At 44.5% G+C, this 11,964-nt stretch overlaps 1 long non-coding RNA gene across 18 annotated transcripts in view; it reads right to left on the bottom strand.

Annotated features, from left to right (window-relative positions):
* Window positions 1–227: 227 nt before the first annotated feature.
* The window catches only part of LOC101788606 (uncharacterized), a 47,873-nt gene continuing 36,136 nt past the window's right edge, over window positions 228–11,964 (bottom strand). For 15 of the 18 annotated variants that reach the window (XR_010040013.1, XR_010040012.1, XR_010040007.1 and 12 more), the window contains one exon: window positions 228–11,158. This is a non-coding gene — a long non-coding RNA (uncharacterized LOC101788606). The remainder of the gene's footprint in view (window positions 11,159–11,964) is intronic. The other 3 variants (XR_010040017.1, XR_010040022.1, XR_216249.4) reach the window with 3 other exon arrangements.

Raw genomic sequence — 11,964 nt, 5'->3', positions numbered from 1 at the left:
CTTTTCGGTACATGTGTGTCCCATGCACTATAGCATGCTGAAAGGTACATACACAGTATGTACCAGCAGGCCCAGTTTCTATTCATGAGACCCAGGGACCCAACTGCTGGTAGAGCCCATGTGGGTCCAGCACCATCTATCTACCTTTAGTTCAAGGCCCTGCTGAGGTCACAGGAAAGATATGCTAAAAGACAGTACGTGAGATTAATAAGAGACGTTTTCACAGGTACAGGGCATCGTTCTTTAATATAAGAGGTGGAAACAACTTTCGTTTTCCACTTGGCAGTTTGAACTGTGGTTTTGCTTTATTGTAATCTCTCCCCAGAAAGAGGGGTGGGGCTGGAGGGAGGGCAGGGGATGCAGGGGAAGACAAAGGAGGAAAAATAAAAGAATCCAGATGTGTTGTGTACAGGTACAAATCCCCTACGATGAAATATGGTCATTATTATACCTAAAATGGACCAATAAACTTAATTTTAAAAAAAGCTCTCTCCCCAAACCCCAGCAAAGTGCTGTCTTCAGGTCCCTTTGGCCAGTTCTTGTTTTGTTCTCCCTTTCTCCAGCACGGGCCCCATGGAAACTGGATTTCACAGAGCTCTTTGGCACTGGGGAGGCCGCACACTGTGATGCTCCGTCCACAGGGAAGAGCTTCTCGCTGCATAGGTGGAGGGGCCAGAATGGCCAGCAAGCACTGGGTAGAATTAGGATCAGGTGTGGTGGCACAAACCTGTAACCCCAGCACTCTGGGATGCTGAAACAGGAGGGTGAAGAGTTAAAGGTTAGTCTGGGTAATGTAACAGTTTGGTGAGTCTCTGTCTCAAAAACAGCTACACAGGGTGGTGTACACCTGTAATCCCAGCATTTGGGAAGGCTGAGGCAGGAGGATCTCTGTGAGTTTGAGGCCAGCCTGGGCTACGTAGTGAGTTCAGAGTCAGCCTGAACAATGAGCTCTTATCTCAAAAAACCAGGACTCAAAACAAAAACAAAAGAAAACAAACAAAAAAACCCCAAAGAACTGGCATGCAGGAGAAAAAAAAAAGTAGACTTAAGAATATGTTTATAGGGGCTGGGGGTTTAGCTCAGCAGCATAAGCGCCTGCCTTGCAAGCAGGCAGTCCGATATCGATCCCTGGTACCCATAAAAATGAAAAAGACCAAAAAAAAAAAAGAATATGTTTATAACATTTTATGCTTGCTTAACACTTGGTTTTCTTTTGTCATTTTGTTTTCAGATAGGGTGACGGGGTGAGGAATTCAATATTATGAAGAAATAGAAACCTGTGCTGCGGTGCACACCTGTAAGCCCAGTACTTGGGAGGCTGAGGCAGGAGGATCTCAGAAAGTTTGAGTCCAGCTTGGGCTACACAGTAAGGCTCTGTCTCAGCAAACCAAAAGTGGAAGAATAAGAAGAGAGGAGGAGGAAGAAATGAAGAGATTAAAGTATAACAAAATTCAGAAAGTTACATCATGGTCAAGTTAATACTCAAAGCAGGAGCTTTGATTTCTTAATTCCATGAGACACTACCACTAGGGAGAATACTCGTAAAGGGTTTCTGACTTAACTTTATCCATAAAATGTCATTCCTTGGCCTTGTGATAACATAGCTGCTGATACGCACACATATATAAACTTTTTTTTTGTCTTTTTTCTTTTTTATTAGTACCAGGGATCAAACTCACGACTGCCTGCTTGCAAGGCAGGCGCTTATGCCGCTGAGCTAACTCCCCAGCCCACACATATATAAACTTAAGAGTATTATTGATGACCAAAAGGAAAGTTTTCAAAATAGAAATTTTATTTTAGTTTTTTTAATGTTAAAAAGTTTGTAAGTTGTGATTTTTCTACCAAGTTCTCTTACCACCGACACAGATATTAACATTTTAAATATCCTAATATTTATTTAAATGCCACAAATCTCCTGCTCTACTTCTAAGTTTTTAAAGATTGGGTGGTCTTGAAAACTGGCTTCTGATGTTATTATCCCATCTAAGTACTTATTTTAACCTAGTTTAGTTAAAAATCAGAAAAACCAAAGAAAAGAGCCAGCAAAGCACAGGGATCATGTATTCCCGGATGGCAGAGGGAGACTGGTGCTGGAGGCCAGCTGATTTCCGGAGGGCTTGGCCGGCCACTGTGTGTCCATCTGTCAAACCACAAACAAAAACACCGCAGGCTGCCTCAGAGTGGTCAGTGTCAAATGCAGATGCGGCTGTGAAAAGAATCCTTTGCTTTTCTAACACCTGCAAGAATTCAAAACAACTGGCAAGCCTTCCCCACTGCCCTGGCCGCCTCCTGACCCGGGGCTCCAGTGGCAGAGGACAGGGCCCAGGACTGCGGCTTCCCAGCTGCCAGCACCGCGGGCTCTGGCCCAGCTGCACTGCTGACCCAGGCGCCCAGCTTTGGGGCCAGGAGAGCGCGGCCAGGGCTGCAGTGTTCTGGTCCTGAGCAAACTGCTGTGTGACCTCCCGTTGAGGGGATCCCTCCTCCAGGAGAAGGGTCTTTCCAGAGGGCTCTGCTGCCCAGCCTGCCCAGAGGGAGCACTGTCTCCCTTTACATCGAAGCTCACGTCTGGTTGAGGCTGATGCAGAATTTTCAGCACTGTTGCAAAGTACCATTTTTCTGCATGCCTAATACCTAAAAAAAGTTTACTTTAGACTTTAATTTTTTTTTTTTTTCTTTTTCTTGAGACAGGGTCTCAGTATGTAGCCCAGGCTGGCCTTGAACTCATGATAATCCTCCTGCTTCAGCTTCCTCAGTGCTGGAATTACAGTCATGCAACAGACACCATATCATGCCCACTTTAGACCTTTTAATTTTAAAGCGGAGACAGAGTTGATTCCCACGAAATGTCCCCACTGCATGCATTTCAGCTGGTACCACCTTCACAACACAAACGTTATAAAACAGCTTTTAGGGTTTTCTGTTTGAGCTGGATGTGGGAGCTCACACTCGAAATGCCGTACTCTGGGAGGCTGAGGCAGGAGAGTTTTTGGTTCAAACCCAGTGTGGTCAATTTAGCAACTTAATGAGACCCTGTTTCAAGATTTTAAAACACTGAAAAAGAGCTGAGAAAAAAAAAAAAAAAAAGATCTAAGGATGCTGGCCGTGGTGACAGACCCCTGTAATCCCAGCACCTGGGATGCTGAGGCAGGAGCAGTCATGAGTTCAAAGCCAGTATAGGCTACATAGCAGTTTTAAAGCCAGCCTGAACTACATAGCAACACCCTGCCTCCCAGGAAAAGGTGGGAGTGTGGTGCAGTGTGAAAGCCCCTGTGTTGGACCCTAGTACCACAAGTAAATAAATAAAACCAATCGGGAGAGGAAAAACATCCTTTTAATCCGGCAAATTTAGTTGCTTGGTGGTATTTTTGGATCAGTTGCCTGGTACCTTAGTTATCTCTTCCATGAAAGCATTATTCATGGGTGGCCAGGCCTGTAACCCCAGCTCTTGGGAGGTTGAGGCAGGCAGATCACCATGAGTTTAAAGTCAGCCTGGGTTACAGAATGAGTTTGAGGCCGGCCTGGGCCCCGTCTCATAAAAACACCAAAAAGATACAAAAGTACCAGTAGCGTAGTAGAGCCTGGGGATAATGGTGATATAGTTTTGTTTTGTTTTGTTTGTCTTTTTCCTTTTTTCAACGGTGATATAGTTTGGCCCAGCTGAGCTGCAGCCCTGCCAGCACCATGAATGGGGGGCTGCTCCCCCACGCTTCCAGGCTGTTGGAGCCCACATCGGAGGTGACAATCAGCGGCAGGCAGAGCTGTGGCCTCCTAGACACACAGGTGTACCGGGGCTTGGCCCAGGCTGGGGTGCAGTCACGGAGGCTGCGGTGGCTTTGACCTAACGAGGTGCAGACACATGGGGAGGCGGCCTGGATGGGGATGAGCTGGGGATAGCCGATGTAGCCTTGGCCAAGAATTGGGTTCACAGCTGAAACCCAGTTCCAAGATGGGAGAGGGGGTGCAGAGTCCCACTGTTATACTGCATCCCACCGATCTTGATACATATTTTTCTGAACTTCTTAGTAAACAAGACTGATAAATACAGTGAGTAAAAATCTGGGACACATCCCTGTTACTTTTTTGGGGGTAGAGTTTTGGTGTGTAGCCCAGGCTGGCCTTGAACTCACTTGTGGCAGTCCTCCTGCCTCAGCCTCCTGAGCGCTGGGATTACAGATGTGCACCACCCTCCTGTCTGTTTATCATCTGGTCCAACATCTATGTGTCCCCCCTCGCCCTCTCCCTGACCATCTCCCTACCTGTCTGTCTCCCTCTTGCCCTGTACCCCCACTCCCATCCCACACACCCCCTTCCTGCGCCACGGGGGACGCGTCTCCCGCCCGCAGCACTGGGGCAGGCACCGCCCATCCAGCTTCCCATGTCTGCGTGGTGTGGGTGCCACACAGGAGCGTGGATCGAGGTGCTGGGTGGGCGTGTGTGGTGGTGAAAACGGTGTGAGCTGGTTTCCTTCAGCACTGGGGGCCAGTTAGTCTGTGCTTTGGGCAGAGGCTCACATCTTGTATTCCTGTGGCTCTGATGTTTGTGCTCCTGAGCTGTGACAGCTTTTCCTGTCCCACATCGCACCTTGCCCTGTGAGCACGCAACAGTTTCGTGTCCTATGTGGTGTGATTTTTGCACGTTTGTGATCCCAGCACTGGGGAGGCTGAGGCAGGAGGATCGCTGTGCGTCCAAGACCAGCCTGAACTGCATAGCAAGGCCTGTCTCAAAATAAAAACAAAAAACACCACTACCTCCCTTCAAAAGAAAAAGAAAAATACATCACTACCAGCGTCTGACACAGCAGTGTAACTCCAGGTTTTGCTGATAAAACAAGACTCCAAACTACACGGTGTATCTGCCAGTAGTCAGGTGCTCTGCTCCTTATGACCATGTTGTGGCTCAGTAGACTCCTCTTAAACTGAAAATGCCATAAATTGAAAATGCATTTAATGTACACAACTCAAAACAATGTTCCTGCCTCAGCCTCCCCAGTGTGAGGTTCACAGGTATGCACGCCCATGCCTGGCTCACATTAGGTGTCTTTTTTCTTGTACTAGGAATTGAACTCAGGCTCTTGTGCTGTTGAGCTATATCTGCTCAGTCTCAGATTAGATTCTTTTTTTTTTTTCTTTTCTTTTTTCTTTTTTCAGATTAGATACTTAAAAATGTTTTTCTTTTTTCAACATGAGAAGCTGACCTGAAAACTAAGCAATATTTGGTAGTTCAGATGGTTAAGACAGACAATATAAACACCAAGACATTGCCAGAATCTGTAACATCGAATGTCAGGATTGGATTTTGGTTGTAAGAGACATTTTTGTTAGCTTTTGGTTTGGGTTTGTTTGTTTGGCAGTTCTAGAGTCTAGATCCAGAAACTTCTCAGCCCTTTCTAATTTTTGTCTTTCTTTCTTTTTCTTTTTTTCTTAAGACAGGGTCTCCTCATGCAGCTCAGGGGGCCTTAAACTCATAGTAATCCTCCTGCATCAGCCTCCCAAGTGCTGGGACCAGACACGTATGCTACCACATGCGATAATTTTTATATGTTTAGAAAGGTTAGATTAATTCAATTAAACTAAAGCTTTTATTTATTATTCCTATAATATTCTGCAAACCTTTTTTCTTAATATGAGGAAGAAAAACCCAAGAGAAGTAAGGTAGTCTTATACAACTTTGTTTATGCACACTTCCTAAGATAGGTGTCTATAAAAACCTCAGGGACAGTGCTGGAGTGCTTGATGGCGAGTGAAAGACTCTGGGTTTGATCCCCATATAGTTTTTTAATTAATTTATATGGGATTGCATTTGACTTCTGGGGAGTCCTGCTTTTTTTTCCTCCCCAAGACAGGGTCTCGCTCTGTAGTGCAGGCTGGCCTTAAACTCACTATGTAGACGGGCTAGGTATTGCCATGGTACAGTGCCTGCCTGGTAAGCATGAGGAGGTCTGAGTTCCCTGAGTTCAATTCGCAGTAGCAAAAAAAAAAAAAAAAAAAAAAAAAAAAAAAAAAAAAAAAAGAAATTCACCATGTAGTGTAGGCTGGCCTCAAACTCACAGTGATGCTCCTGCCTCAGCCTCCTGGAATGCTAACATTATAGGTGTGTGTCACCCTGTCCTGCAACTTCTAAAAATTTGTTCTTCATCTCTAAAAGGCCATTTAAAAATATATGCAAGAGAAAAAAATTAATAAAATTTATTTTTATGTAAATATAATTTTTCCAATCATATGTCCTTTGCCTTTTTTCTTTTTTTTTTTAAAACTCAGACCTAAGCACATTGTGTGCCACTGAGCTACATCCTCAACACCTGTCTTTCTTTGTTTAACTTTAAATTTTTTTTTTTTTTCTTTTTTCTGGTACCAGGGATTGAACTCACGACTGCCTGCTTGGAAGGCAGGTGCTTATGCCACTGAGCTGAATCCCCAGCCCCTGTTTAACTTTTTAAATCTATGTAATATAAACTGGGGATATAGACACATGCCTGTAATATCAGTACTCAAGAGGCTGAGGCGGGAAGATCACCCTGAGTTTATGGCCAGCCTAGGCTGCATAGTGAGACCCTGTCTCAAAACCAATTGATCCAGCCACTCATCAATCATCAATTCATGAGATACGAAAACATTGCTCTTTAATATAAAATGTTGATGTCCTAGAATTATTGGGACACAAAAATAAGCAGAAGTCTATTTCTGTGGGTTAATCACTTGAAGCAGGAGCTATAAAATCCGAGTGACTTGATCACAGTATGCAACCACAACTAAGACTGGGTTGATAACTTTTTCAGGGACCTCACACAGGTATGGATCAAGTAGTCTGTACACTGTGGGACATTAAATATTTTTACAACATATCTAACAGGGAAATGATGATTTACACAAGCTATTCCTCTCATACTGGTTCACATCTGAGCATCTGGGTCCTTTTGGAAACACAGATTTAATCCACAGGAAGTAACACAGACACCTGTCTGAGAGACCAATGACACAGAGGAAATTCACCGACAATTAGGGCCACGCAGGACCAGCGCTGTGCAATCACTGGGCCAATCCTTAAAGACAGCACAGACGTGCATCTGGAGTGGGGACCCTCCAAGGTGCCCTTCATCAAGAGTGAAACCTTGAAATCCATCAGTGCGAGATGAATCCCTCTTCTTGCCGTTAAGCTGTTGTCAGCTCTAACTTTCCTTGAGTAGAAAACACTCTACACTTCCAAGTCAGTTATTCATGGCCCAATCTGTTCTGGGAATACTATAATAGGCTTTGGGAAGATAAGTTTGATAATAGGGATTTAACGGAGTGAGAAGCCAGGACAGAGACACAAAGTGCCTATGTGGGGCTCAGCTGCTAGGTCCCCTCCCGTCCTCTGGCCCCCCTCTGACCGGAAATGTGCCCCAATTAAACATCGGATTTGCAAAAGGATTCGGAGGATGGTTTTGCCACTGCTGGTTGCTCATCAGAGCTGCGAGGAGGGGTGCTGAGAGTTTCAGGGGAGAAACAATCAGACCCCAGATTCCTAGGAGGAACCCCAGACAGCTCAGCTCTCCTGGGGAAAATCAAACTTGTTGGGCCTCCTGGAAAAAAGAGAGAAAAAGGATCACTGAGAATGTTTATATCATAGTTTCATTTCCCAAGCTTTTGATACCTTAAAACTGATGAAAGCACCAGAAATTCTTCAGAGATGCTTACTTATTTAACTCTTGGGTCAGCGCTGAGGCCACTGTCCATGTTTATGGTTTTCTCTCATTGTATCCAAATGAAGTGGTGATGTTTGTTGTACAAATTAGCAAAGGACTCTGAGTGAAACGAGTTCATCTTTTCCTCCACTCTTTCTTTTAGCCAGGGAATCGAAGTTCCTTAATTTACATTTTAAATGCAACACACACACACACAAAACTAGGGTTGAAAAATACGAGCAATTCTTTACCTAGTGTGGTGTTTGCAATAAGCCGATTCCTTTCCCTGCACATTTTACTATGTCCACGCTATACCTGTTTTGTTGCAAATCTGCCTCTCTTATTTGCCTATTTGTAACAAAGTAGCTGAAAGGGGATCCCTGTGTGGCCGGTGGCTCCTAACCCAAGTTTCCATCCAAAGACCCGGTGGGTCCCATAGGAATGCTGTAGAGGAAACACATTTTTTTTTTTTTTAAATTTAAGCAGAGATTTCTTAATTGCTTTCTAATGTGTTTGTAAGAATGCCCGGCGCTCACACCTCCTTCCCGGCTTTCCAAACTGTTTATCCTGTCCCCAATAACACTCAGCGGAAAGCTGTCACTCCTGGCTAAGCCTGTGCTTAGGGTGCATGCTATTCCTCCCCGAGACAGGGTCAGGGGGTCAAAATCGATTTTGGAGGCCACCTGGAGAGTCCAGGCCACGAACTGACTCAAAAAATTTATATCAGAGGCGGAAGGGTCCCCCCTCCCGGGGTCGGATCAGCCCAACGCCCCCAGCGCAGGCCGGCAGCGCGCGGGAGGGCAGGGCTGCTGACCCCACTTGCTGACCCCTTCAAACTTCAGGAGGATTTTTTTGGCAGTTACCACGGCGACTGGGTCCTCGAAAAGCTTATCTTTCTTACTGAATGGAGGGCGAAAAAACTAGGAAAAAATATGTTAAAACCTACCTTGCAGAAATGCCTATCATGGTTCAAGTTTTTTAAGGGTAGGGGGTTCACTTAAATTGTTTATGGCATTGGTATAAATTTCCACGATTAGCCCTCAAAATGGAATCTGTAAGTTCTTTTTAAATCTCAAAATGTGATATTTTAGAAGATATTACTGTGGGGTTTTTAAATCTTTTTTTCCTTCTTCCTTTCGTATGCGTTAGCCAGTTGCTAACAATATGAATAATACAACAATGTACTTTTAAACAATGTAACTTATTTGGAAATTCTAATATCTCTCCTTTTCTTTGAGAATAATCACCTTTGAAATAAGATCCATAATAAGCGCTAGTCTATTAGGGAAAAATACTGTTGATAATCATTTTTGATTCAAAAACATGCTCAAGATATTTTTTTCTTGAGATGTGTCCATTTTGCTTGACTTGACATAATAGAATTAGAAAAGCAAGGGATTCTTTTACTATTATATATTTTATCTTGCACCAAATAACTTAATAAAAACACGATACATTAAAAACATCATAAAGTTACAGTAGTTATAATAAAAGCTAAGAAAAAATACAATATGTGTTTTATTTTAGAGAAATAAACGTTAAAGTTTTTTTAAAAGATATAGGTTAGTCTTACATGTGACTAGCAAATGCTGTCTTATCCTAATGTCCCACAGCAATAGAAAGGCTTGCAAATTAAAATTTAATTCCTTTCCCAGCACTCAGGAGCCTGACGCAGGAGAATCACTGTGAGTTTGAGGCTAGCCTGGACTACACAGTGAGTTCAAGAAGAGCCTGAATTACAGTAAGACACTGTCTCAAAAAAAACTTTAAAAATAAAATAACAATTCTTCATGAAGTGAGTGTATTTACACTAGAAAACTTTACTAGGTGACTTTTGGTGACAGATTTTATATAAAATTCTTCAAGGCTGCATGTAGTGGTGTAGTCCTGTAATCTCAGCCCTCAAGAGGCTGAGGCAGAAGGAACCCTGAGTTTGAGGCCAGCTTGGGCTACATAACGAGTTCAAGGCCAGCCTGAATTATATCTCAAAAAAAAAAAAGCAAAAAAGAATTCATTAAATTGGTTTCTATGTAAGAATCACAATTTAGGAACATAATACTCTTTAATCATAATAATGCTTTCTAAAACTGTAGACTACTGCACAGTGAGGGGATTTGTTTTGTTTCCTTGTTTCTTTTTTGTGAGACACAGTCAGGCTGATGTCAGACTTACCTCAGTCCTCCTGCTCCAGCCTCCTGTGTGAGGGCTGCAAACACAGCCACCGTGCCTGGGTAGGGCTTCTGGGAAATGAAATCACTGGCCTCTATTGTTGTCATTACTCTGGACCTCTCTTCACTGTCCTGCCTTCTAACAATGTCCAGAATCCAGAAGTTTGAGAGGACATCATTCCACATGTAGGCACTGGGCATTCGGCACAGCTGTGCACATACACACATGCACACACGTGCTTGTACACACATGCAAATACACACACATACATGCACACACACACATGGGTATAAGGAAGCACTGTGAGGGAAGTGTTGGTTACATTTTAAAAAGTAGAAAAAAGAAAAAAAGTAGAAAAAGGGTTGGGTGTGGTGGTGCATGCCTGTAATCCCAGCACTTAGGAGGCTGAGGCAGGTGGATCACTGTGAGTTCAGGACCAGCCTGCACTGCATAGTGAGACCCTGTCTTGAAACAAAAGACAAAAAGTAGAGACAAGGAAATAAAATGTGTTATATGCACGTACCCACTCCCCAGAGAGAATTAAACATTATGTACTCAGAAAATAAACAATTTTTAAACAGTAATGAATATATAAGAAAACAATGTCTTTGGTCTAAATACCATTCCTTGCTTCGTTTCTGAGCCCCACCTTTACAAAAGGTGACTCCCCGAAATATAGTAACTGCCCCTCCAATAATGGGTGCAGAAATTTCACAGAGACGTTTTAACCTAATCTTGTTATGACCTGCTTTTGCTGTTTTATAATTGCCACCGACTTCCCATGATAGAATGGACATAAAACTATTTATTAGTTAATATTAATTTTAAAGAATAGAACCCAGAGCCTGGTGTGGTGGCACAGGCTTGTGATCCCAGCACTCTGGGAGCTGAGGCAGGAGGATCACTTCCCTGAGCTACATAGTAAAACCCTGCCTCCAATAAAATGAAATAAAATAAAATAAAAAAGTACAACTCAGGAATCATTTCTTTCCTGTCTGTGCTGGAAAGGCCACTGGAGGAGAGCCAGGGGGGCAGGCGGAGGGACTCGCCTTGCCATCAGCCACCAGTCTCTAAGGCGTGGTCCCTGTGTTAGCCAGCACGGCTCCTGCCTCTTCAGAGCGGCAGGGCCACCTCCAGCCTCCTCTGCATGGCTCGGGGCTCCATGTCCTCCCGGGCAGCTCCTTCCAGCAGAGCCAGCGAGCAGGAAATGAAGCCTTGGTGGCTTCTCACAGCCGAGGACGATGGAGTCTCAGTGTGTAGCCAGCCAGGCTGGCATCTGCTGAGCACCAGCCTCCTCCTCCGGGAACACTGTGTCTATCAGATCTGCAAAGGGAAGCAAAGGCAAAGCAGCAGGTCAAGAGTCCTCACCGGGTCTCTCCAGTCACACTAAGGATGCCCTTCCTGCGTGGAAGACCCACACACCTGGCTCCAGTGTCCCTGTCAGCTTTCGTGGAAAGGAAGGAGACAGCAATGCATAAACCCCAGGTGACTGTTCCCTGGGCCGGACCTGAGGGAATATCTGGTCCTCAGCTGTACTTTGCCTGGCAGAGACAAGCTCAGAGAAAGAAACTGTCTTGAACCAAATTTTAGAAGCCTCAGCTGGAACTTAGACCCTGCAGGCCTTTCTAGCCTATTCTTTGGGGTACAGAATATGAAAATCCACCCCAGTGCACCCGTTCAAAGCCTCCACATAGTCATTCTGGGCCCATCCACAAATCCATGGTAAAACTCTTTGAAGTAAACTAGGCATGGTAGCATACGCCTGTAATCCCAGCTCTGGGGAGGCTGAGACAGGACAATCACTGTAAACTCAAGGCCAATTTTAACTACACACATAGTGAGTTCAAGGCCAGCCTGAACTACACAGTGAGACCTTGTCTCAAAAAAAACGAAAAATGAGCCCTGAATTGCTGGTGCCCTCACCGTCACCCTTCCTGTCTCTGTAGTTCATATTTGCTGTTAGTTTCTGAAAGTTGCCTTGGACCCCAGAGCAGAAATGGGTAGGGGTAAAGATGTAAGAGGAGGACAAAAACCCCAGTGGGTCCACTGAGCGGTCAGCGGCCTCTCGGGGAGGTGGGGTGTTGGAAAGTGAGGTATAGGAAGAGAAGGGGGCAGTGGGCAGCAGTCCT

The sequence above is a fragment of the Cavia porcellus genome, unplaced genomic scaffold (assembly GCF_034190915.1).
Source record: "Cavia porcellus strain 051 isolate PalLab524CR breed Dunkin Hartley unplaced genomic scaffold, mCavPor4.1 scaffold_17, whole genome shotgun sequence".
In the NCBI taxonomy this organism is placed as follows: domain Eukaryota; kingdom Metazoa; phylum Chordata; class Mammalia; order Rodentia; family Caviidae; genus Cavia; species Cavia porcellus.
The sequence above is the reverse complement of the archived record's forward strand: the minus strand, read 5'-3'. Positions and strand labels throughout refer to the sequence as shown.